This window comes from Panthera uncia (genome assembly GCF_023721935.1).
Source record: "Panthera uncia isolate 11264 chromosome A1 unlocalized genomic scaffold, Puncia_PCG_1.0 HiC_scaffold_16, whole genome shotgun sequence".
In the NCBI taxonomy this organism is placed as follows: Eukaryota; Metazoa; Chordata; class Mammalia; order Carnivora; family Felidae; genus Panthera; species Panthera uncia.
Genome location: NW_026057576.1, coordinates 5,998,582 through 6,019,617, shown reverse-complemented (window position 1 = coordinate 6,019,617; position 21,036 = coordinate 5,998,582). Strand labels below are relative to the sequence as shown.

The window sequence follows — 21,036 nt, the reverse complement described above, 5'->3', positions numbered from 1 at the left end:
GCCACTAAGGCCGGGGACTAAGGCGCGCTTTCCCCGACAGGCAAGGTCGACATCCCTTCCAGACCCCTTTCCCGGTTGGCTGTGGGCCAAGACGGTGCTGCTGGGCACCTGGCCTTGTACGTGGTGTTGATTTTGCAGCAGCTCTGAGGGGTCTGGGTCTTGACCGGTAGCGCCCCCGCGCGTTCCCATGGCAACCTGGACGCGTCCCAGCAACGTCGCCAGCGAGCCACAGTCCAGCGAGGGGGGAGGGGGTGTGCGTGCAAGGTCACAGTCACGCACTGAAGGCCGTGGGAGGGGAGCCTGGCACGGGCCTCCCGCAGGGCACTTGGGACTTTTGTAGCCCGTGTTTGGCGTCGCTGCGCTTTCGCAGAGCAGCGAGCCTGGCAGGACCCCGTGCCCACAGCCCCCAGAGCCCCTCCCCATCTGCTCTGCCCGCGCCAGTCCCACCGGAAACAATGGCAGGGCCAGGAGCCAGCCGAGGGGAACTGGGGCGCAGGGCTGCGCAGGTTACACCGTCCCCGAGCTCCTGGGGGCGCTGTTCGCACAGACTAAGACGTGGACGTCGCCTGGGAGTCTTGCGCCACAGAGGCGTGGACTCCCTGTGACGGGCCCACGGGAAGCTCCACCTAGGACGGTCTGTCGGGGACCCAGACAGCAGCTCCTTTACCCAGAGGACACTTTTTCAGCGAACTCAACCGTGCCAAACACAACCGAGTAAGGGATGGGAAGCACAAAAATCCAAGCTGGAAATGTGGGTTTGAAGCCAGCGTTTGAAAATCACTCGCTCTCAGGTGAAACCGGGCCCTGGGTCAGAGCAACTTGCTCGGCTCGGGCGCATCTCCCGTGTGCTAGACAAAGGCACCGTGGCCTGGGCGGCTTGTAAACCACGGAAATTTCTTTCCCGCGGATGTCGAGGCTGTCCTCGGAGACTGGGGTGCCGGTCAGCTCAGGTTGCCCTTCCGCTGCGGGCCTTTCTCGTGTTCTCAGGTGGCTCCGGTGCTGCTGGGGGTGGGGGGGGGCTCTTTGGGGTCCCTTTTGGGAGATCGCTAACCCCTTGGTGAGGGCTCTACCCACATGACCCAGTCACTTCCCAAAGGCCCACCACCGGCCAGTGGGGCGCCTCATCTTGGAGTCTGTCCGTTTGTCGCTGTGCTCTGTGATGCCATTGGAGTTCAGGCCACCCCGGCTTCCCGTGGGTCTTGCTGCTCCCTGTTGTGCTCTCTTCTCCTTGTGTCACCAGAGAGCACATTGGACCGTGTCACTGCCCTAGTCACACTGTTCAGTGACTTCCGGTGCAGCCCTTGATGAGACCAGACACGACCAGGCCTGTGCCGCCCCCACCGCCCTCCTGTCTCTGCCATCCTTCTTTCCACAAACGCCCAGCAACCCCCACATCATCCTCACCCGCCTCCAAACATCTGGAACCATTCCGAGACTGTCTTGAGTACGTGCCCTGGTGCCCTGGGCATGCTATGTCTGGAAAGCTCTGCCCCACCTCTTTGCCTGGCCCACTCCTTCCTGTCCATTCTTCAAGACAGGATTTGGACATCCTTTCCCACCAGAAGCCACCTGGATCTCTCAGTGGGCCCGTTTACCTCTTATGTCCTCCAGCAGAACCATTGCTTGTATTCTTGGTATCCCCGAGCCCGTGAAGTCGGGGTCGGGAATGTTTTATTCGCGGAGGTAGAATGGGCACTCGGGAGTAATGTAATAAATTAGCAAAATGCCAGTGGATGGTCCGACATCAACAACTCAGAAAGCACAGCCATCTGAGGCCACCGCGTATGAGACCACGATCCCTGGCCACTTAGTTCCATGCCTGCATCGGAGTCCAGAACAGTCCGTTCTGACACAGAGAAGGAGAAACCAGCAGGTTCTCTGTGGAGTTCCAATTTTAACAGGATGGGTTCCAATCCTCTGCTCCCGTCAGTCTGGCCTCATTGAACAAAACAAGCAACTAGGAGGTTCCCTCCCCGGGCACCTGCCCCACTCCCCTGCCCCGCCCCCTCCCCCCCCCCTTTGAGGTCTCCGTGAGACCTTCCCAGACCGCACTATTACAGGCCTCAACTCCTGGTCCCTCAGGCCCCAGCACGTGATCCGCTTCTGTGCTCCATTCGCCTCCACAGCTGGTATCGCTCTCCAAGCTGCAACTTGTTTTGCTTGTCTTGTTTCTTGTCTGCCGGCCGGTCGACTGCAAGCCCCATGAGGGGCAGGGTTGGTGGCTTTTTTCTCGTTTTGTTCGGGGCTGCGCCCGCAGCGCACCCCGTGTCAGGGGCACAGCTGGATTAACTCTCTGCTGAATGCACGTATATAAGACTGAAGCACATCACTGAGGGTGGACACGCAGGACACTGTGATGCAAATTTTGGAACGACATTCAGGAAGCGGGAAGCCCGGAAGCTTTGAAGCTGTGCTTGGCAGCTGGCCTGGTGGTAACAGAGAGCTCGGCGAAGACAGAAATACCCCATCCTAGTTTTCTGTCTTATCTGTCGGTGAAAATGATCTAAAAACTGAGAGGGAAGAAAGACTTATGTAATGAGATCAATTAGCTCTGAGATATTCATGAGAGAAGACAGACCCCTTTCTTCAACTTCTCTCCATCACTTCAAGCCTCCTCCTACCCCTCCTTCCAGCGGGCAGGAAATCCAGTCTCCATGATTTTGTGGAAGACTCTTCCCTACAAGGTTATTCAAGAGTCCTTGGGGGGGGGGGGGGGGGGGGGGGGCACTTAAAAGTGCCCACATGCCGCTCTGCATCATCTCCTTGCCCTGACCCAGGCCATGCATAAGAGGGCATGGGCCCCCCCCCAAGTAACATTTCCACTTTCTCTCCCAGACCTGGCCGGAGAGATCCATGTCAAGTCCTGGTTAACTTGAAGCGTGTGGTTCAAGAAAGGAGAGGAAACCAGCAGCTGGCGCTGAAGGCTTTCCAGGAGATCAGATGGGTCCAAGGGAGGACGTCCCAGGGAACTAGAGTGAGGCTCGTTGGAGGCATGGAGATAATTAGGAACCTTTGAGCAAATATGGGGCATGGTAAGAGACAAAAGGACCACGGATACTCAACTTGGGGGTGGGAGACACAGAACAAGGCGGAAACCAGAAACTACAGCCCAATGAACATGACCTTGAGTACTAACAAATGTCTAGGTTAGGTTAACAAACTGATGGCATGTTATTCAGCTTATGTTTGCCATGCACATTATGGAGAAGAATGAATAATTCTGGGTTGTTAACTTGTGTCCAATTAACCTCATACCTCTCTACATTTCTTGATAGATTGAGTTGCAAGATAAAAGAGTACCTTCATTTTGGCAAGATGATTTATGAGTATTCTTGATACTTACCTCTGCAGACAAGTTGGGGGGGATATTGGCCAGAGGAGTCCACACCACGTACATTGCACACTTAACTGTGCTCTGCATTGACATCACAAAGATGAATAAAACATGGTCCTTGTCTTGGAGAAACAGCCTGGTGAGTGAGACAGCTATGCAAAGAAGTAATTATGATACACTTTGATAAATGCTATAATTCAGTCATTTACAAAGTGCTGTATGTGATGTTGGGACAAGCAGGTGACTTTGTAGCTGGTTGATGAACATTAATTATTCAAGATCAAGGTGGAGGGAGGTCTCTTCTACTGCACCACAAAGAGGTATATCAATTCTGTGTCGTCCAAACTCTTTTTAAAAACTTACATGGAGACATCAAGGTCACGTTGATCAAATTTGCCAATGACGTCAACTTGCGGAGGAGAGCGAAAACATTGGCTGTGGGGCAGGATTCAGAATAACCTCCCAAATCTAGAAGAGTGTGTCCACACTAACAGATAAAACCGAAAAAGAAAAAATATAAAGTCTTGACTTCTATTCAGTTCTGGAAAGGTTCTAGAGGGTTTGGATGTCTTCAAGGTCAATGTAAACCAATCTTACTAAAAGTTGAACAAGCAATGTGGGCGCTTGTTCAGACTGCAATAACAGCAGTCTGATGTCCGGAACGAAGAAGGCATTCGTTCCACTTCTATTCCATACTGATTAGACCACTTCTGGAATATGGTACTTTGTTAATTAAAGGCACTCAACCAGGGTGGCAAAAAATCCACAAAAACCAAGAATTATTGGGAGACGTAAAGATCTAGGTCTTTCTCCATCCTGGCAGCACAGCCGAAGCCTCAAACGAGACCCATCCTTCGGTGCAGTCCCTGTCCGTCCTCAGAATGAAGGAGACTGTGCGGATGAGAGCCCTTGCCCCGTGCATTCATGAGACCTAGACATAGTTTTAACTCTGTACTAAGGGGGCCGTACCCGCTCTGACGGTGTCACCCAGCAGCTCCTTTTCTTCCCCTTACCGGGAGGAATGGCGGACTTCCTTTTGCTCCAGTCTCCTGGGTATTCTGGGCTTTCCCCATACCCGTTTCCTTAACTTCAGCTGGTACCTCATGCCGGCCTTCTGCCCCCACCGTCTAGCCCCCCACTTCTGGAGGTCAGGCCGGTAACATTGCAGTTGGAGGCTCTTGAATAAGGTGGTCTTGTGTTCACTCTGTTTTCGCACGCCTGTCCTTCCCATCCTGCCCCAGTCTCTGCTTCTCAGATCTTGATGGCTGTTGGACCTGGGTGTGCCAAGCCCCCAGTTGATCTTAAATGTTAGCTTCACTCCTGCCTCATACCTGCTCTAAACTGTACCCCGAACACTTGCAGGCGTGCCTTCGTGTATACACACACACACATCTGCACACATACACACGCAAGTACACTCCTACTCACAAGCCACCGGCTCCCTTGCCCTGGGCTATCCTCCCAACCCCTGAGTTCAGAGGCCTTTGATTTATTGTGCCAAGGGGTGAACCAGGGCAGATGGGTAAAAACACTTCTGTGGCAGATTCCAGCTCAGTAAGAGAAACAATGTCATAAAGGCTCTGGCTTAGGGATACTGTGAAAGGGATCTCTAAATTTATGGGGAGTTAAACCAGGCCAGTGTCCCCCAAGTCTGGCTTTCCACCAGCTGACTTAAGTGCAGGTTCCAGGGCCGACTCCAAATGTGAGAATTCAGAGTAGGAAGTAGGGCTCTGTATTCTCAGCAGGTAAACCATTTGATGCAGCTGAGCCTGAGACTGGCATTGGGATTAGATTATTTTCTCTGAAGCGAAGATCACATTTTTGCTTTTTCTTTTAAAAATTTTTTTTTCAACGTTTATTGATTTTTGGGACACAGAGAGACAGAGCACGAACGGGGGAGGGACAGAGTCTAGAGAGGGAGACGCAGAATCGGAAACAGGCTCCAGGCTCCGAGCCGTCGGCCCAGGGCCCGACGCGGGGCTCGAACCCACGGACCGCGAGATCGTGACCCGGCTGAAGTCGGACGCTTAACCGACTGCGCCACCCAGGCGCCCCATACATTTTTGCTTTTTCATAATGATGATTCTGGGAAACAAAAGAACTCTTCAAAATGTTAAGGAGTTTAAAAGGTTAAGTTTCAGAGTTCTTCATTCCTTAACACTGCTGGCAACATCGGGATTGCTATTCATGTTCAAGGATGCTGTTGCTGTTGGGGATTACTTCCTGCTTGTACGGCAGCTAAAAGGTCAAGTGCATGAGTACCAGGCCCTTCCAAAGTCTGCATTCCCAGAGTGTTTCAGGAAGAATTCCTTAGGGCACTGTCATGGCCTTGCCTTGGGAGCACAGCCATAGCCATGGCCTGCCTCTGTCAATGCTGGGAACAGTCCTGAACATCTGTACGTCCCTCTTGAACCGGTGAGCCCTATAGGTGAATCCACAATGTCAGGGCCAGGAGCCAGCACATGACAAATGGCTGTTCTGACTAATTGTGCAGGAGATCAGACCCCATCCTCCTCCACTGAGAAGTCAACCCATCCTCCTCTGTCTCACAGACTGACCTCTATTCTTCTTCTCCTTAACGAAAAAGGAATTTTGAACTCCCGTCATTCAGTACCTGAGATTAACATCTCTCTATAATTTTAAGTATATATATCACATATATAAATATATATAATACATTTCTTTCATCTATCATCTATCTATCTGTCTATCCATCTATCTATCTACTTATCTACCTATAATGCCTGAAATTTATCTGGCCAATTCCTAACTCTTATATCAGGGACATACGCTCTCTCTTTTTCAGTATATCACCTTGCCACAAATAAAATTTCCCCAATATCCAAAAAGAGGCTAATAATATTATAGTCACAGAAGAACCATTTTACTTCTTAGCATTACATTTCATCCCACCATACACAGATTCAAATAAATATATGCAAATAAACTAGAACCCGTTTTAGTAACACTGGATTAAAAGGGACTTTTTATTGAACAAGTCCCAAACAGTTGCAGTAATAGCTACAATAACCTACGTGCTGGGGACGGAGAGAGAGGACAAGTGGAGGAGGGAGCATCCAAGGGCTTAGATGTCCCTGGAGCTCTTCATAGGAATGAATGTGCATTCAGAAGTCAGAAATCCCACAACAGCTGTTCAGTGCCTGGATGCCCATGAAATCCACCCACCTCAAATCTGAGGCCTCCGGGGGATTTATGCACAAATTTGGAGAATAAAAACGGGTTTTCTTACATCAAAACAACGCACCAAGGGAGCCAGAGGCTCTTTGGCGCTCCTGAGGCAGCGAGAGCGTGTGCGGGGTCCCGCTCGCCCTGCCGTCTGCAGGACAGGGCCAGGGTGGTGCCCCTCCCCCTCTGACCCGACCAGGAGCTTGGCCATCCCTCTGGGGCCCGTTTGTCTGTCTCAGCATCAGAAAGCGTGGCACACGGGACAGGTCAGTGCCGCATTCTGTCAGAGACATCACTGATGGAGCTTTGACAAACACTTCCTCAGCCTGGGGAGTGGCCAGCCCTACAAGGGCCATCTATCACCCTTGCTCTCGGGCGAGCCACGTCTATGTTCGTCATACCGGCCGGTCTGTGCGTCAGATTGCATATCAGGCAATGAGAGTTTGGCTCCTCATCCCTTCCTAGGTGCAAATCAAACTTGGGGATTTGGAGGCAAGCTCCGGGAGGGGGTGTGTGGGTGGGGCCAGCCGTCCAGGTAGCTTGGTGCCTGGGAGCTTCCTCAGAGAAGTCCCTTTGCCCTAAAATATCTTTTTCAACAGGAGGCCATGGTATCCGAGTTCCCACCATTAGAGTTACTTTTTAGTTAAACTACTTCATGAAGCCACCGCTTAATGGAAGGAGGAAGGAACAATCTAATGATTCCACGAGTGGTTGTCTAGTCTCAGTTGGTTTACAAGATGAGTTGCGTAGATCTAGAAGAAACCAGGAACAGGTAAGTCAGGCCCGTGGGTGTGGCTTGGGGGACGCTCTGCCCCTGCACTTGTGAATGAGGGCTTTGAGCAACCAGCAGGGGGCGGGAGGAGGGGTGGGGCGGGAGGAGTAGAAGAGGTCACAATAGGCTAGGGATCTGGAGAGTAAATAATCGTCCCAACAGAGGTGAGGTCACAGTGGACTCTACATGCCATTTCTATGTGTTCCAACGAAGGGGAGGAAATGCAAGGAGAATCGATCGAAAAGCAGCACAGGATCATTCGGGAAAACAACTTTTTTTTCCCCTCACCAGAAATCGTTTGTTGATTGTTGTGCTCGGGCTCTGGACAAAAGAGAACCGCCGATTCAATCTCTGCCTCCTTCACAGCTTGCCAATCAAAGAGAGGCACAGAAGTAGGACACAGAGAGCAGGAAGAAACATCTAAACGTGAATGGCGGTGAGATATTTATAGCGTGTGGCGCTCTGGAATGCACAGCTGCAACCCGCAGGGAAATGAGCAGTGGGCAAACCTATCTGTCAATCCAGCCTGCACTCGGTCCCTCGCGTTCCGATGCGCGACGGCCGGGTGCCCAGCCCTGCACGGGGAGTCTTGAGGTGTGTAAACATGGGAGAAATCATGGTCCTCAGTCTCAAGGAGGTCACCATGAGAGGAGAGCTAAGCCAGACACGTGATTGAGTGGTGACAGCACACAAGTGGAGTCAGGCAGGCTGTCATCCGATTTCAATTTCACGGTGCCACTCTGAGCCATTGTCTCCTTTTCTGTAACAAGAGGTGATAGTATGCACCACCCAGGGTTGTGTAAACGTTTAAGGAGCTAACAAAAAGTCCTAATGCAACGACTGATCTCATAAATGTTAGTTTTCCTCCTTTCTTCCACAAATTACTCTTAATGCGAAGCAGGAAGTGATGTGACACAAGAAAAATGCTCCGAGTTCGGAGAATGGAGGTGCAATTATTGGCAGCTGGGGAGCTCCAAGAAGAAGTTCAGGGCAGGGGTGGCATTTGACCCTGGCTTTGAAGATGGATGGATTTAAGTATGTAGAAACAGGGGATGAGGAATTCCAGACAGGGAACAACATGGACAAAGTCCCGGGGCAGGTGAATGCTGGAGAGGTAGATAATGTTGGGAGAAAATCAGGGGTCATGTCATTTAGGACTTTGATGCTAGGCTAAGGTGAAGCCTCAGTTATAATCAAGGGTATTTGAGCTGGAAGGTGAGATTGTACAGAACTGTTTTTTATAAATATAAATCCTATGGCTGGGTTTCTTTTCTTTCTTTCTTTCTTTCTTTCTTTCTTTCTTTCTTTCTTTTTTTTAAATATTATTTATTTTGAGAGGGGTAGGGGATGGGGGGGAGGGCAGAAAGAGAGAAAGAGAAAATCCCAGGCAGGCTCTGTGCCGTCAGCAGGGAGCCCAACGTGGGATTCCATCCCATGAACCGTGAGATCATGACCTGAGCCGAAATCAAGAGTCAGATGCCCAACTAACTGAGCCACGCTGGCATCCCTGGATTTCTTTTCAGTGGAAGAGGAACTCTTATCAATTCCGGAGGCCAGAAGGTATGACAATAGGTAATGATGGTCTCAAACTGTGGAGGTGAAATGGAATAAGAGGTAGCCGGGAGATTCAATAAGCAGGACGTATGTGTGAAGAGTGTAGAGGAACTCGGTCTATGGGAAAGATGAAGACAGTAGAGAAGATATGGACGTCAAGCTGGTGGAGCCTATTCCGGACTATTCGCATTTTTCGGAGGAAAGAAACTTCAGGCCACTGGGATACTGAACTGGAGCACAGAAGAGAGGTCTCAGGTAGAAAGATCTGCCTGTGAGTCACCAACGTCAAGGTTGATGGAGATGATGAAGGGAAGAGGAGAGGGTGGAGGAGAGCTCTGGGGATGTGGACGTTGTGGGGACAGGGGAAGAGGAGGTGAGAGATGAGGAAGGCATATCGGAGAAGGACAGGAAGCTGCGGCCAATGAAAGGAGACCTCCTAATTCAAAAAGATACATGTACCTCCATGTTTATTGCAGCATTAATTACAATAACCAAGATATGGAAGCAGCCCAAGTGTCCACTGGTAGATGCGTGAATAAAGGAGAGGTGGTACGTATATACAATGGAATATTACGTAGCCCTAAAAAAGGATGAGATCTTGCTATTTACAACAACATGGATAGTCCTAGAGGGTGTTATGCTACGTGAAAGAAATCAGACATAGAAAGAGAAATACCAAAGAAAACAAATGCAAAACAAAACCCAGAAACCGACCTGCAGATACGGAGAACAAATTGACTGATGGTTGCCAGAGAGGAGGGGGGGGGGGGATCGGCAAAACGGGCAAAGGGGAGCAGGAGGGACGGGCTTCCGGTTATGGGGTGAGTAAGTCACAGGGATGAAAGGCACATCATAGGGAATATAGTCTATGATATCGTCGTTGTGCTGCATGGCGACGGACAGCAGCTACACTTGTGGTGAGCACAAAATCACGCATAGAGTTGTAGTATCACTACGTCGTACACCTGAAACGAATGTAGCATCGTGTCAACCATAATTCAACTTGAAAAATGCCAGAAAAAAAAGGAAAAGAAGAAAAAAGAGTTCTTGGTAGAGGGGGAGGTCACTAGCGACCAGTGGTGCAAAGGCCAAAGAAAACAAGGAACAAGAGTGTCAGTTTCCAATTCAAAGCTCATTGATGGTAGGGGCGCCTGGGTGGCTCAGTCGGTTGGGCGTCCGACTTCGATTCAGGTCATGATCTCACGGTTCGTGGGTTCGAGCCCCACATCGGGCTCTGTGCTGATGGCTCAGAGCCTGGAGCCTGTTTCGGATTCTGTCTCCCTCTCTCTCTGCCTCTCCCCTGCTTGCGCTCTGTCTGTCTCTCTCTCTCCCTCTCAAAAATAAATAAACATTAAAAAATCCTCATTTATGGTATCTCTTTTATACTTTTACTCATTTTTCTTGATGGATTCTTTTTTTTTTTTTTTTTTTGCTTTTGGATTCCACACGGATAGCTTTCGTAGTCACAACAACAACCACAAAATTCCTAAGGATCTTGAAGAGGTAAAACCCAGATTGTAAAGGTCCAAGAGAGACTACGGCACTGGGAGACACAAGCAATGATTGTGGACTGCTCCTTGAGAAGTTCTACAACAAATAGAAGGAGAAAGATAGTTCAAGTTAAGGTCAGAGCTAAGGGGAAGGCTGCAGTGATGCCCCAGAAACCTCCTACCTCTGGCAGAGCTGGTTTAAATTTTCAGAGATTATGCGCGCTTCTTGTTCAACTGGCTTGACACACTCCCACGGTGGATGTGTTTACACTGCAGACATAGGCAAATGCTACCGATCAACCACCTGCCCTCACGCCCAGCCGGTTGTGAAACCCTTCACCTCTGTTAAGATGGAGAAGGTAAGCATGTTTCTACGCAGGGGGATTGAAAAGTGGGTTACGGTAGAGAGATAGGAGTTGGGGGTAAGGGAGAGGAAGCAGATACAAGGTTTAGGGAGGTCCAGGCGTCACGGAGCCAGGAGGGGATATGGAGGCTGTGGAGGAGGCAGGATTGTGAGGATGGGATGTTGGAAGCATCACTACACGGACTCAGAGGAGAGAGTTAAGAAATTCCCTGACCTACCTGCCTCAACTGAGCTAACAAGCACCCCCTCCATATCTCAGCAACTGAAGGAAATTAGGTCAAATGACAACAACAAAACCCCCGAGAGGTATCCTTAAGGAAGAAATCATTTTAACTGACGTTGGAAAGCCACGCCTTCGTTAGGGTATTTCTTTGGGTTGTTGTATTTAATGCCTTAGAAGTTTCATCACTGCCCCTGCTGAGACTTGTGATGGTAACCCCTGTGTTTTAGAAGATCCCTCAATCCCGTTACCCATGAGAGCAGCTCAGTCATCCCAAGCCAGAACTGGGCAAGAAAGCACATTATGAATTTGGGGAAACACGACCCCCCAGATACAACGCACTCTGTATCTCCTTACTTAGGAAAAAAGGAACAATCCAGCTGAACACAGCCACCATCACTGGAATCTGAGGCTAACGTGAAACTTACCTCTGTGGGGACTGTAACCCTAAAACCAGAGCTGAAGTTCCTTTTCTCAAATAAGATGTTTGAGGTTTGCTCTTTCCTGATACTCCTGTGATACATTCCTGACCTTTCGGAATTTTTATTTAATTTAAAAGGAGTTACAACAGAAGTACGTCTTATCCTAAACGTATTTACCCTTCATTATAGGTTTTATTAAAGTTCTGTGTAGGTACACACACGCAAGGAAAGTTCAAGGAAGGATGGGAGAGAGAGAGAGAGACAGAAAGACAGAGGGGAGGACGGAGGACGGAAAAGAGCATGCTTGGCCCGCGCTTGGGTCCCAGAACCAGGTGTGATTTAAGTGTTCCGTAATGACCCACTGTCACATCTCTCAGGGCCCCTGCACTCGCTGTGGAAAACAACAGAATTTCACAACGTTTCAGGGCCGCTGGTGGGAGAAGGCGACCAGCTGCTTCCTTGCTTAAGACGACAGTCCCACAGGCTCCCTTGCAAATGTCAGAAATGTCAGACCTACTCCCAGACAAATACCTCAGGAAAGACATTCTCAGGGCAGCTGAGGACACTGGTTCTGTTCCCTCGTATCAATAGTGCCTTTGACTAACGCACTTGGCTCTCGGCTGCTGAGACTTCCAGTGGGGAATGCTTTGCAACTCTATATGGTACATCATCTGGCCCATAAATAAAAACCTGCTTTTCTTTCCTTTGAGGATAAACAGTGTCGTCAATGGACTGGAGCGGGGTGGGAGGGAGGGTGTCGGGTGGGGGCTGTGCAGTTCTCGAAGTAAGACAGAGCCCGAGATCTTGGACTCAAAGTTCGGGGAAGGGTCACCCTCTTTGACTGCAGGTTTAAAATAAGGAGACTTTCGCTGTCATAGCTCAGTGTGAATTAACTTGGAAATGTGACATGCTGTGAAAAGAAGCCAAAATGACATGGCAGAAACGGGCATAATAGTCATAACAGAATCTAAAAAATGTGAGGTGGGTAATGAGAATTTCTCAGTGTGTCCCTGGCACTGTCCCCAGGGAGGAGGTGGGGGGGGGGGGCGCGGTATCATGGTGCCTGGTCTGCTTGGCATTCTTTTTTTTTTTTTTTTTAATTTTTTTAAACATTTATTTTTTTTTGAGACAGAGAAAGAGCATGAACGGGGGGAGGGCCAGAGAGAGAGGGAGACACAGAATCTGAAGCAGGCTCCAGGCTCTGAGCTGTGAGCACAGAGCCTGATGCGGGGCTTGAACTCACAGAGCGCGAGATCATGACCTGAGCCGAAGTCGGACGCTCAAGCAACTGAGCCCCCAGGCGCCCCCTGCTTGGTATTCTTATCGTGAGCTAATAATTTGGCATCCCGGTTTCTAAAGGGGTGTGAATCTGTTCATCAGGGTTCGAGCAGATCTAGGTTGTAAGAGAATTTCTGAGTCTATGTTTTCAAAAACCAGCAATGGTTTTGGTATCCATGATCTCGTTGCAATTTCCGAACATTATTACTTAACCTCCCACCTTCACGCCGCCGCCGCCCTCAGCACCCCCGTGGCGTAAATAATGAGATTGAGGCTTCAAGAGGTTAAGTAACTTGCCCAAGGACAGCAGCTAGTAGCTGGCAAGTGGCAGACCTGGAATTTGAGTCCAGGGTTTATCTGGCTTCAAAATCCAGGCATTCAATCGATTCCTGAGACCCTGAGGCTCGGAAGGGCCGGGCGTAGAGACACAGAATAGAAAGAGACCAAGAGTCTTGCGAGCTGCGAGCCAGGAACTGGGGACGAAGACCAAATACATACGAGAAATATACCTTGGTCATCTGAATGACCAAATATGCATTTCTTATAAATCACAATATCGCAGCAAGCGAATTCTACTGTGACGTGATTATTGCTTTGATGGAAAGTGTGAGAGGGTAGAGTGGGCACTAGCTGGAGGGGATCCGAACTATGCCCGGGAGAGCCAGAAAGAACTTGCTATGGTGTCAACTTCTACTCCACTGGCTTTTCCTCAACAGCCTGTTAAATTTGACGAACCTCTTCAATATTTTTAAAAACAAATACTTGGATCCCCCAGCTCTCCCTAGCAACCCGCTCTTTCCTCTGTCTTCCATTTCAGACCCGAACTGCCTGCTCACTGTCTCCGTGTCCTTCCCATTCATTGCTTGGCCTTCCACAGCTGGGCCCTGCCCCACCACCACAACGATCTCCTGTCTGGCGATTCCAACGGACTCTCCTGTCTTCATCATGACTGACTTAGAGGTGGCATTTGATGGTGTTGACCATCCCTTTCTCTAAAAGATCGCTTGTTCCTTTGCTTCTCTGCACTACATTCTCCTGGCCCACCTCCACCTCTTTGACCGTTATTTCTTAGTTTCCATCAAGGCTTCCTGCTCTCTGCTCATCCCTTCCATAACTACAAGCCCTCCTTGCCCTTCTGTGTGATCACCCTCGTTCACTCCTTGGCTTCAGCTGCCATCGGTGTGGGCGTTACTTTGAACCGTACATCTCGTCTAGATCTCTTCTGAATTTTCCTCTTGGGTGGTCAGTTTCCTTGTAGACACTCTACTAGAATGGACTGTACAAAAGCTAACCATGCACCAACCCGGACTCAGCTTTCCCTCCCACGCTTGCTCTTCCTTGCATCTGCCATCTTGAAAAATGTCACCAGCAGTCACCCAGTCACCCAAGCTGGGATCCAAGGAGTCCTGACTCTCCATCATTCTCTTACGCGGCACCCTCCAACACATCCAGCTATGCTGCCTTAATATGTCTCATGACCCTTGCCTCAACGTTACCCCACAGAACACAACTCATGGTTTATCTTATCTGAGTGACTGCAATCGTCTCTTAATTGGCTTCTTAGCCTTCGATCTAGCTGCTACCACCCTTCAATCTGTCTTCCAGACTAATATTTATAAAAGACCAAACTGAACCTGTTTATTACAGCTCAAAACTATTCAGTAGTTTCTCTTTGTTTATAGGATGAAACTTGAGCGCCCAAGCGTGTGGTATGAGACCCTTCAACATCTTCATCTCTGGACATGCTCTTCCTGGAAACTCATGTTTTGACCGGCCACTTGCATTTCCTGGAATGTGTCTGGCTATTTCCAGCTTGTGAGGTTCTGTTCTTTGGCTCTTGTTTCTTAGAACTGCTTTTCTCTCCTTTATTACTTGGCAAATAGCTACCTATCTTTCAAGACTTGGCTCTGATAGCATCTAGCCTGCTCCCCCTCCCCTGGTGAGAATCAACCTCGCAGAAGAGGAAGTTCCGCGTGCAGTCCCTATCACAGCACTTTCAGCGATGTGTTACACTTATTTGCAAGTGCTTGCAGGTAGGGCCCATGTCTGATTCACCTTGGTGTGCCCAGCACAGTGCCTGGCAAGCCAAACACTCCAATAATCTTGTCAGCTTTTTTTTTTTTTTTCAACATTTTTTTTTTTTTTTTTAATTTTTGGGACAGAGAGAGACCGAGCATGAACGGGGGAGGGGCAGAGAGAGAGGGAGACACAGAATCGGAAACAGGCTCCAGGCTCCGAGCCATCAGCCCAGAGCCTGACGCGGGGCTCGAACTCATGGACCGCGAGATCATGACCTGGCTGAAGTCGGACGCTTAACCGACTGCGCCACCCAGGCGCCCCTTGTCAGCTTTTTTTGAAACAGAACCTACATGCAATGAAGCTCACCATTTTTAGCCATGAGTTTTGACCGATGTATACAGTTGTGTAATCTTGATATAGAATATGTCCATCTCCCCAAAGTTCCCTTAAGCCCCTCTATATTCAATCCCCGCCTCCCACCCCCTGACTCTTGGCAGGTTTCTATCTGATCTGCTTTCTATCACTATAGTTCTTTTTCTTTTTCTTTTTTTGCAAAATTTCACAGAAGTGAAATCAAATAATATGCAGCCTTTATGTCTGGCTTCTTTCACTTAGTATGGTATTTTAGTGAGGCATCCACGTGAATATATATGTCTCCAGTTCATGCCTTTTTTCTTTCGAATAGTATTCCACTGTATGGAGATGCCATAATTTTATAATTCGGTTCTTCTTTCCTAGGAGACATATGTATATACATGCACATAAATATATCTCAACTATGGCTATCTAGTTGTTCCAGTATCATTTGTCGAAAGATTATCCTTTCTCCATCAAATTGTCTTATCAGTTTTGTAGCAAGTCACATGGCCGTATATATGTGGATCTATTTTGGGATTTCATTTCATTGAACTACTCGCCTATCTTTACACTCATACACTATCTTCTTTTTTTTTATTTTAACATTTATTTATTTTTGAGAGACAGAGACAGAGCATGAGCAGGGAAGGGGCAGAGAGAGAGGGAGACACGGAATCCGAAGCAGGCTCCAGGCTCAGAGCCATCAGCACAGAGCCTGATGCGGGGCTCGAACTCACAAACTGCGAGTTCATGACCTGAGTTGAAGTCGGACGCTCAACCGACTGAGCCACCCAGGCGCCCCTCATACGCTATCTTGATTGCTGTGGCTTCATAACCAGGGAGTGTGAGTCCTCCAAGTCTGTACTTTTTCAAAACTGTTTGGACTCTTCAGGGTCCTTGGCATTTCCATGCAAATTTGAGAATCAGTTTGTTGATTTCTATAAAGAAGCCTGCTGGCATCTTGATTGGTATTAATATTGCATGGAATCCATGCATTAACTGGGAAAGAACCGACATATTTTTGTTGAATAAGTGAACTCCTTCCACATGCAAGGCGCTTAAACCCATTCAATTTGTGGAGTGCTTTATAGTTGACAAGGCCAATTCACGTGCATTACATCATATGATTCACCTCCCAACCCTGTAAGGTCAGAGGGAAATGCTGGGCTCGCTTTGCAAATGGGAAAACTGGAACTGGGAGACCAGACTCAGGTCCACCGGTGGGTGTAGGTAGGGTGGTGCTAGGTGGCCTGGTATTTTCATTTCACTTCCATAGTGTATTTGATGCTTGCTCCTGTGGATACCGATGTGATGTATCTAAAATACTGGCACGTAGGTCTAGGCAGAGAAGACTAGGAATACTGTAAATTCAACCCTACACTTTCGCTCTCTTCCTTGAATAAAGAGGTACCTTGAGACCTATCACCCCTGCTTTCCCACCAGCTCTGGGGAGCTGCTCCAACTTTCTCATGCATTGCAATCCACTGGGGAGCTTTACAAATGCAGATGCCTAAGCCACACACCCCAAATTTTGATTCAGTTGTCTGGGGGTAAGGCCTGAGTGCCAATAATACGGAAGAGCTTCCCAGGTGATCCTAATACACAGCCAGGATTGAAAACTGCCACTCTGGGGTTTCCGGGAAAGAAAGCAAGAGCCAGAGGGGAGATTTCTGAGAGTCGGGCAAGAAGTGGAAGGAAGGCCCACGGGTCACTGGCATTAAGGGTCCCTGTGATGGGAAGGAAGGAGGATCAGAGAGCTGGCTGGAAGGACTTGCCAAATTTCCTAAGCAGATTTAGGAAGAGATACTAAAATTATGGCAACCCCCCTTTGGAGAATTGATCCCCATTCCTTTAAAAATATTCTTACCTTTCCTGAATAAGAAATTCGACTCTCACAGAATCAGATAAATCCATCACAGGAAAGGTTTGGGGATTATTTTGTCCAATTTTTTATTTCACAGATAAGAAAACCGAAGGGAGGGTCTGGACGCTGGTGACTGTTAGCCTGTCCACCCAGTACAAGCAAACTGGAATTCAGAGTCCTGGCTCCCAGTGGGGGCTCTTTCCTCTTCTCTGTGTAGTCTAGGCCATCGGCTTATGGGATGCAAAGCTTGATTCTCCAGTTCACGGGGCCATGCCCACCACTGGTTCCCAAGTCTTAGAGCATCAGAATCATGAGGGGAATTTAATAATAGATTCTTGAGTGCAGCCTGGAATCCAAATCTTTGGGTTGGGGACTGGGAATTTGATTCAAACCATTCACTTCTTTTCTTTGGCACCCTCTTGGCCCCGTTTTGTTTAGTGTTTATGAACTCCAGGGTCTGGAGAGGTCTGCCAATAGAGTCCCTGGAAATTCCTACATTCGGTGATTATTTGTGAATTTTACGTATTGGAATGTCTATGCCGCCCGCCCCCCCACCCCCAGCACAATTAGGAGTGAACAGCACAAGATTTACAGCCTTATGCAACCAAGGTTCTATTCTCATTTCCATGAGCTAGAATACAAACTGAACATAGTGATCGTTTTAAGGCCGCAGAAAAGATAACACCAAGACCAGAGCTTCGGGCAACAGTGGAAAAGTAGGATCTGGCCCAGCTCCCTTGTGTCGGCTCTGCAGGGTGGGCAGCGGGTGCCCAGGGCAGGTAGAAGACTGGGCTGAAATCCCTGCCCTGCAGTTAACCAACCTGGGTGCCGGGTGCCGTCTCTCCACGCTCCTCTGTCCTTATCTGCAACAGGGGAGCTCACAGCTACTTTATGTGATGCTGCACAGTTTCAATGAGTCAGCACTTGAGCTCCCTTAGCGGCCTGCAGACACAGGGCTGGAGCTGGAGACACAGAGGCTATCACTGATAGCCTTTTGAGTGCTGGGTCCCCTGGTCCCTGCACGTCCCCAGAAATTCCTTCCTCGGGGATGGCCAGCTCTCTGCCTCCCTGAGCCCCCTACCCTGCTTCCCACTCCCCATTTGGAGGCTTCACGGAACCCCTCCCTTCCTTTGTTTTTTTAAAGCTTATTTATTTTGAGAGAGCGAGCAGGTAAGGGGCAGAGGGAGAGGAAAAGAGACACAGTCCCAAGCCTGTCAGCGCAGGGCCAGACATGGGGCTCAAATTCACGAACCGTGAGATCATGACCTGAGCCGACACCACGAGTTGGATGCTTAACCAACTGAGCCATCCAGGCGCCCCCACCCCCCGCCCCCACCCCCACCCCCTTCTTGAGTCACTCCCTCAGATCAGTGGTCCTCAACCCTTGTGCCCATTTGAACAACTTGGGGAGCATTTTCGAATGCACCCATGCCTTGGGCTCCCCATCACACAGCTGAGGCCAGACTCTGAGGGGAGAGTGAACGCCAGGCATTGCATTTTCAAACCTGCTTTGTGGGCGATTATCATGTACAGTTGGGGGTGAGAACCCCTGCTTTAGACTTCCAGCTTCTGGGAAGCCCTTGAGGGTACAGAGAGACGGGGTGCCGGGGTGCCTCTGGCCTCTAAGCTCCTGCTTCCAGGCCCAGGAGGGAAACTCTTCTCCTACCTTCCTGGACACACACACACACACACACACACACACCCCACTGGGGTGGCGGGAAGCCAGAGAAGAGGTTTAACTGACATCAGTGCTATTGCAAACTTAAGCATCTTAGTCCTTAACCGGCTTTGCGCTCCCCCATCACAGGGGCTGATTACAGCTTCCCCCCGAGTTGCTTCCCTAGCCTGCCTTCCCTCCTGCCTCTCCACACCCTGCCCTCCCTCTGTGGTCTCCGCCTCACCTTCCACCCAAGGGCCTTTCAATGGGCGGTTTCCCAAAGGCAGCTCCCTCCCTACGAGGTGCCAGCTCCTTAGAGAAACATTCATTCGTGACCTCTTCTGTGTACTGCGTTTCCTCTGAGTCCTTCCCACAGGCCCCTTCTCTCCTGGGCCCCTCCTGGCGCTGCTCCAGGCCGCCCCGGCCTACTGAACTGAGCCGGGAGCCTCAGGGAATTCAGACAGGCCAGCCTCGCCCTTCAGTGGCCATCACGGCGTCCTTGCTGCCCGCCCTTGAAATTGCCTGGCTAAGAGCCTCAGGGTTTGCGCGTCATGGGAGCAGAAGAATGATACCCTGTCCATTCCAGACCTAACCGCCACCCCCTCCCCGCCCCCAAGAAGCAGGTTTGACTACCCACAGATTGCTCACGGTCTGGCAGACAGGCAAAGCCTATGAACAATTACAATCCACGAGGGGTGCCGTCGACAACAGGATGCTGGCCTGGAAGGATTGCAAACAGAAGAGACCGGAAGTGTTTTAAAGCTTGACCGGGAGTTTGCAAGGCCAAGAGGAAGGGTTGAGGGGTGAGCAGGCTGGGCAAACGGACTGTGTGTGTGAAAGCACAGATCCCTGAGGGGGTCCGGTGTGTTGAGGGACGCTGTGGTCGCTGGTTTGGCCGGACTCAGCAGCTGCCCCGCCGGCCTGGCCCGAAGCAATCCCTTTGTCCCGACGGAACCAACCAGACCTGCCGGAAAGTGCGTTATGCTGTGATCTTTTATTTACTCAGGAAGCCAAGCCAATAAATGGTTTCATGAGAACCCAGAGCACCCAGGAAACAGTGGGTGGGAGAAGGCTGAGGACGCAGGACACGTGAGGGCTGAGAGCCTGGGCCACGACGGGAACTGAGCATTTCATTCTTTGACTTGAACCACTGGGTCTTGCCCATGGCCCTGAGGGTGACACGAAAGGGTTCTCCCCATGACCCAATTCGCCCACACAGAAGACGATCTGAAAGATTCTTCATATGCCTGAAATATGCCTGAGCAGCTGGAAACATCCTCGAGTTATTTACCCAATTCTTGTCACCTTCAGACAGCACAGCAGCGTAGAGCACTGTCCAAACAAAGGGGCGGTATTTGTCTCACCGTTCTGGAAGCCTCGGTTCGGCAACCGTGTTCTGGCCCGTAAGAATCAGAGTAGAGGCTTTGCCGCTGGTCCTCTGGCCCCTGCATCTCAGGGGCTCAGCAATTCCACCCACGGCACGTTTCCCCGTTCCCGGGCTGGTGTTCAAGGACAGCTTCGGAGGACGCTGTGGAATGAGAGTTACTGGCACAAAAGAGGAAATGGGTCACCTGGAGCCCTGGCCTCCTGCTTAGCGAGGTCCTCACTGCAGCCCGGACGCAGGAGCCTGGGGACCCACTTCCAAGGCCGCCTCTCGTCCGAACGTCACACATCTGTCTTGGAGCTGCCTCACCACTGTCAACCATAAAAATAAAACGGCCAGTTATTTAACCAGCAAAAATGAGATTATTCAGGAATAGCAGAGAAACTGCAATTCAGGACGTGCAAACCATGGCAAGCCACGGGCACGTCCGAGAACAAAGGAGGAGAAGGTCCTCTCGTAGAGGAGAGGAAAGCATTAGGCAGGGTTGTTCCAAACAAAAGTTCCTTGGAGGAGAGCTAGAGTTCCGGTTGTGACGGCTTCTCATTGGTTGCCTTGTGGCAGCTTTTCATTGGCTGAGTTATGGAGGCTTCTCATTGGCGGGGTTGTGGCAGTTTCTCATTGGCTGGGCTGTGGAGGCTTCTCATTGGCTGGGTTGTTGCCAGGCAAGAAGAAAATCCTTTCTGCCCCGGCTTGTATGGTAAGCTGCCGCAAATGGTAGTGCGTGAGAGCCCTCCCTTTGTTGCTTCCCAACTCCATATGGAATTAGGCTTTCTTTATTCATCATCGCATCTCCTGGATACGGGCCGATGGGAGTCAGCGCGGGTAGAGGGGCCCAGGCCCTGGGTTTGGCCTTGCCCGGTGGCCTTGCTCCCTGAGGAAGGACCACGTTCCTTCCCTGATCTCCTGCCCAGTCTGGTGGACCCTGCCCTTCACTTCGTGCCCCTGCCCCTTCCCTGGGGAGGCCCGAGCCTGGGAGCAGGACAGGCGCAGGCGTGTGTGGCTGAGGGCCGGTATCGTCTGGGGGCGTGGGCCCGGGTCACGGAGGCCCTGGGGCCACTCGTGGAGCCAGCGTCCTGCCCCTGCGCGCAGCTCTGCACACAGACCTGCCCTGTTCTCTCTGCAGTGGAGGGCGGCG

At 50.2% G+C, this 21,036-nt stretch overlaps 2 long non-coding RNA genes across 5 annotated transcripts; one reads left to right on the top strand and one right to left on the bottom strand.

Annotated features, from left to right (window-relative positions):
- The first annotated feature begins 304 nt into the window (after nt 1-304).
- Nucleotides 305-12,039, top strand: LOC125933676 (uncharacterized). 4 transcript variants are annotated; one of them, XR_007461059.1, is made up of 7 exons: nt 305-714; nt 2,836-3,032; nt 3,276-3,473; nt 7,120-7,292; nt 7,584-7,728; nt 10,301-10,695; nt 11,282-12,039. It is a non-coding gene; the product is annotated as an uncharacterized LOC125933676 (long non-coding RNA). The 4 variants fall into 4 exon arrangements; XR_007461061.1 differs by having other exon boundaries at nt 7,584-7,886; nt 11,720-12,039; XR_007461058.1 differs by having other exon boundaries at nt 7,584-7,886.
- Nucleotides 12,040-19,487: 7,448 nt separating this feature from the next.
- Nucleotides 19,488-20,585, bottom strand: LOC125933680 (uncharacterized). Its single transcript, XR_007461064.1, has 2 exons — nt 20,157-20,585; nt 19,488-20,045 (listed from the first exon to the last, which is right to left on the bottom strand). It is a non-coding gene; the product is annotated as an uncharacterized LOC125933680 (long non-coding RNA).
- Between the last annotated feature and the right edge of the window lie 451 nt (nt 20,586-21,036).